This window comes from Eutrigla gurnardus (assembly GCF_963514095.1).
Source record: "Eutrigla gurnardus genome assembly, chromosome: 1".
NCBI lineage: Eukaryota > Metazoa > Chordata > Actinopteri > Perciformes > Triglidae > Eutrigla > Eutrigla gurnardus.
In genome coordinates this window covers 25,882,333-25,888,332 of record NC_139915.1, presented here as the reverse complement: position 1 = coordinate 25,888,332, position 6,000 = coordinate 25,882,333, and positions in this window count along the sequence as shown.

The following is a 6,000-nucleotide window of genomic DNA, read 5'->3' as shown; positions in this document are numbered from 1 at the left end:
TTTGCATAATGGAAAAATGTACAGGTACCTCGAAATTTAATAAATGTACTTTGCCATTTCCATACAGCAAACTTACAGTTTCCCCCTTTTTTCTGTGAGTGGCAGCACCCTTATCAATGAGCCCGAAACTTGGCCACCATCCATTACAACGAAATGGTTCCCTGCTTTTAACATAATTACATTTCTCTAGCTTTGATTCCAGTCAGAAATAATAAAACACGTCTTACCCAAACCTCAAAATCTGTCCGCAAGTACAATTAAAGTTAAAAGTGCAGTTGTTTTATGATAAGAGCTGCGGGGTTTTGAAGCCACCAAGCCCTACCACCTGCTTCTGATTGGCTAGTGGCATGTTATTTTCCCCTCACACATAACCCAGCATGCACTGGAGTTTATTTATTAGGAATAAAAAAAATAAAAAAAAGAGTCACTAATCTGTGTTCGGTTCAGACAGCGGACTCCCCCTACACACTCGCACATACGCACACACATCTGCGTACCAGCTGAGCAGGGAGCAGTCACTGTTAGGCTTTCACATATCAAAGGGCCTGCGGTGCTTTGGCACTGCTGGGCCAGTTGTCCTTTTTTACAAAAGACAAACAAGCAAAGAGCTCAGGATGCGATCCAGAGACGCCTTTGACACGGTGTTGAAATGGGGGGGACTTGGCTCCGTGACATCTATGATCTACATGTGTAAAAAAGCTGCTGTGCTTTTTTTTTTTTTTTTTTAAGACATCGACAGTTGGTTGTCCTCAGTTTATAGCCAGGCAGTCCACATTCTCCATTAATCTGCTTTAACCGTATACCACAAAACAATATAATTTGCGGAATTCTTTCAAACATCAGCTCGAGGCCTCTTTTTCATGTCGGAGGTGCATGGAAAGTATTACCTCAAGCTGTGTGGCACTTTTGTTATGTTCGGTATCCAGATTTGCAGAGGTCAGGACGTCAGCCTGACGCTGTGACATCACCAAAACATAAGCAATCACGCATCGTGTGATGCATCTGTCTGAGAGAGATGATCAATGACAGGCATTATGAATTATCCTACAATCCGCAGAAACTCCCAGAGAGGCCGATGTTCCCAAAACAACTAATCATTATTTATCATATTTCTGCGATGGAATCAGTTATCGATGCTGGTAATAATTAGGACAAGAACGTGGAGAGGGGGACGATAAAGATGACAGCGATCCTGCACGTCTTACAACGACATTCGCAAAAACATCATATTTGACACGTAGGAACAAATCAGAGAGGTCCGATCCATGTACCGCAGCACAAACACAGAACACTATTCTCAGCAAATGGAAACAAGGCCCATTTGGGATCAAAAGCATCTAATGGGTTCGGGATAACCAGAAGCTGCTGTCAGTTTCTGGCCAAACCAAACAGACATGCAAACACATGTGGCACCGCAGCCAAGAAAGATTTTCAATACTGCTGAGAGAATTATAGCTACATTGCATCCAACCTGAGTCATACCACTCTCACTTCACCAAAACCTGTAGCGGCCGGCGACAGACCTCTCAGTCGGGACAGTTGACTGAATGGAAAAAATCCGGCTTGAATAAAAACGACTTGCCCGAGTGTGACCAGTGGTTGTGTGGGTTGAGACATTTTTTTTTGTTGCCAAATGAAAACATCCATTCTACGATGATGACGGATGTGTCGTTTTTTTTATATCGCACTTCTCCTTCAGGAAAAGAGGGAACAAAAGGAGAGGAACACTAAAAACGCAGATGCGAAGGAGAAAAATGGATGTTAAACAACTTTCTACCACCAAACACCCAATTCAACCTTTGAGGGTGGGCCGGGGGAAGACGAGTGTAAACGTCCCGCGTCCCACTGTAAACCAACCTGCCATTCAGTTGACTATACGGTAATTAGACGTGAAGGTGGCCTCCGAGAGAATGTCAACAGCTCTGCGTATGGGAAGTCGGGTGCGATTTGAACTTTTCAGCCAGTGTTAAATGTACCTGTCACCGTCGGCACGCTCCATAATGTCAACTCATTTGGAAAATGAGGGGAAGAAATGTGCACGGATAAATAAACACAAATTTAGTGTTCGTGTCAGTGGTCGTACTGGTGGGTTTTGGGTACAGTTCGGGGCTGTCAGACAAATTCCTGATTGCTTGCCAAACTTGAATCAGTCTGACATTCATCTGTTTAACATTTATTAGTAACAAATGGGCGTATTAACTCGATGAATATGTGTGTGAGACATCAACATAACATGGAATAACATCGTTTTTTGACTAATCCGGATGGAATTTGTATTTGCACATCAAAAGACAAAAAGTGTACCATTATATGTCCTTCGGTGTGTGCTAACAACCACTGTCATATGTGCGCCGTATGTGCGTCTCCTACTAAATTTAGCGACTGGTCACACAACGAGACCTAAACGTGGTAACACTGACTCAAGGGGAAAACATGCACATTAAAGACCAGAGAAGCCCTAATAAAAAAAAAAGCCTCTAATGCAAAACAGTCCCCATCAAAGAGATATTTGTCAAACTCTTACACATAACATTAATGCCATTTCAGCCATTGTTCATTCGGGCTGTGTTTGATCTGCGGGGCTGCTATAACTCTGGGGTATAGGAGCGCTAATGAGAGGAGTTGGCACTTTATAAACACTGTCGAGAGCAGGTGGGGCGAAGGGGGTCACACTGGGCTATTGTGTCCACCTCAGCTGGTCCCGTTCAGAGCGACTTATTTTTCTTAGATCACGGCGTATTTTGACACATCAGCATATTTCAAGCAGACGTCTTTGTTGAAAAAAAAGTGAAATCCAGGTTCCAGGGCGATTGTATCACGCTGAACAAATGTGCGATTAATCTGCAGCGCGGCGCTGAGCGATTGGGTGCAGGCTTCTCCGGGAAACAGGTCATCCCCCCGCCTCGACAAAAGACATTCCCTCCGCACGAGGCAAGGACACACACGGAGGATGTATGCTTCCGTATAGGCTTTCATAACGTCTTTCAGCCTGACATTGTGCGTGAGATTTAAAAAAAAGGGGGCTCCTTTGTATGTCAAAACCTCACTTTTAATGGGTTTCTTATAAAAGTTCTCAGTGATCATGGTATTCAAATCATAGCAGCAGAAAAGCGCTTCCTCAGTTCGGTGTCTGGAAGTGATCCCAGCGAGGAGGTGTACCACATCTTAGGCGAAGGCTGCACGCTCTCTCTGTTCGCTAACCAAAGGGCTCTTTCCTGCGGTGCTATATAATCATTTATTGAGGCTTAATCAACATGTATTGAACGGTCGTTGTACTTTTTGAGCCATTTTAAAGGCCCCTCTGTGCACTTTAAGCCTCGGCCATGGGGTTGGGAGGTTTTAACGATATTCCGACTCAGGGTTAGAGGCAATAAATAACTTCTGTCCCTGAAGAGCTCTCATGGTGGCAAGAAACAATTCTTTTCAGTGAGAATTAAAGAAAGGCAGTTTATATTAGCTAGACGGCAGGTGCTACTAAGGTTTGGCTCTTCTGTCCCTGTAGGATTGCAAACCGAAGTTTTGAGATCATTTGCACCGATCCAGTCTGGGCCGCTCCCTCAACAATCCTGATTAGTTAAAACAGTTAAAAAGGTAGGTGATTTTATTCTGCCATAAACAACATACACATACCACTTATTCAAAATATTCACCGAAACAGATAAAACCCACAACAAAATCCACAGATTCAATCCAACATGGAACATCTGCAAACAGCATGTAATGTAAAAAATGTGTTAAAATAAAACTGGAGAGTGAAACAAGAAAAGAAAATCAATAACAGTTCTTCTATAGTGACACAAGTGACTCAAATAAGACGATTACTTTGATTTAATTATTGTTATTATATTAAGTGTGTCAGCAGGATTACAGAAACACGACGGGGCCTTTATTCATGAAACTTGGTAGAAAGCACGCGATGGCCACGGGCCATGTTGGTACGGCTCCGACTCACAGGGCGGATACACACATTATATCTCACTTTCTTTTACAATGTGAGTTAGAGCCTTGGCGGAGGTCTGCGCTCTTCGTGTGCCCTTCTGATTTACACCTGTTTTGAGATGCTGAGCATCTAACATCATCAGTACGCTGTTTCAATCCAACCCCTCCCACTCTGATGGGAGTTAGATCCACTGTCATTGCCTTTTATCCACATGACCTGCTGCTAAATATGAAAACATGCATGTTTGCAATCAAAAATGTAATGCGGTAATGTAGAGCCTGTTTTTGCACAGAAAGACCACGGTAATAGATTTTACACGTGCTGTCATAATGAGATGAACGACTGTTAAAAAAATATTTTTCAAAAGGTGCGACATCAGAATGCCAACTTTGCACCTTTGAAACACATTTGGCACATTTTAACAAAATGCAAATAGAATTACCAAAATCTGTCAAAATCTACCCACTTAGCTACACATGACTTCTAATCTCCCCCATCACCATTGTAGTGCCACTTTTATGCCCTGTAACTAATAGGCCACCGGGTGTGAGCCACTCAGGTACCCCGGCGCTACAAAGAGAGCATGCAGGAGTGTTGTGGTGGCGCTTCAAAGAAACAAGGCGAAGGCGAAGGAACGGAAAAAAAGTCAGCAAGAAAAGAAAACCTCCTCCTCTGAACGAGGACATAATCGTTTTGGAGGACTCCAGCACGTAACCTAAATAATACATTTCAGGTTTTGATATAACTATTACTGCCTGTGAAGTGCTCTTTGATGTTAATTGAAACCACTGGGCAGCAATCTGCTTTATAGCACTGACAAATAACAGTTTCCTATGGGCTAAGCATTGAAGGCTAGCGAGCGCATACTTGCTCCATGTGCTCATTCAATACGAATAAAAATAACACAAAAAAACCCAAAACAGCTCGTCTTCGCGGAGGCACCACGATACGCCGAGGATTGTCCCTGGCCGAAGTTGCGGTGAGTGAAAAATGTTGTTTGCAGTTCTTTACAGTACTCCTCCAGAGGTCCCATGTTGTGCAGGACAAAGCGTGACTGTATTGTTTTCAGTCTTCTCAGTAGTTTACTTCCTCTCTCTTACAGAGAAACCACAACTTAACTTGATAAACTAATAATAAAATCTAGGTGGCCCAACAGAAACTTCTCCATCGGAAAGATATCATTATTCACAAAGAGGCCTGTCTCTTGTATTTGTGATTGCAGGGCCGTGGGCTCTGGTTTTAATACAGACACAACACAATAGTCTCTGTTTTCCTTTACTGTGCTTTAGTACTTTCTGGCACCGTGCGCTTCTCATCTTTTATTCTTCTCCAGCTTTTTCTTTTTTGTAGACACTCATTATATCACAAAGACGGAGCCTTGTCGAAGGGTCACCCGGATCTGACGCAACGTACAATAACAGAAAACATACCTCCACCGTGAGCGCTAACACATTGGCCAGACCAGTAGAGAGGGCTATATGATGATAGAAGTTCAAAGTGAACTCCATCCCATATGATACCACATTAGAAGTGAGTACAGGGATGACCTTGCCTCGCGCTGAACCCAACAGGTCGGACATGAGAGGAGAGGTGCCTGTTTTAGAGGCTGATTCGCTGTAGGACAAATGACAGGTATTGTTGAAGAAGGTAATTGGCTTGTTTCCATGTAAGCAGCCTGTACATTATGATTGTTCACAGAGCCACATTTCTGGAAAAAAACGAAAAGATCCACAGAACTTTCTCCTCTACATGTTCCTCATCACAATGACTGACAGTGAGAACACACGAATGATAGTTTGATGTGTTGCCTGAAGTAACGTGCTGTAATGATGGATTGTGTTCATGGTTTGAATGGAGTGGTGTGAAAAAAGAAGGTTTTTGACAGCCAATAATCTGAAATAACTTAAGGAAGGGCTTGACATTTTTTAGAGAAATCTGTTTTTAGTTTTCTTGCTGAGATGAGGAGATCGATAACGCAAATCAACATGTTTCCCAAAATGTCTACATGTTACTTCAAAGTAATGAGATGTTGTGTCTTGTGAATTGCATTACAGGTTTTT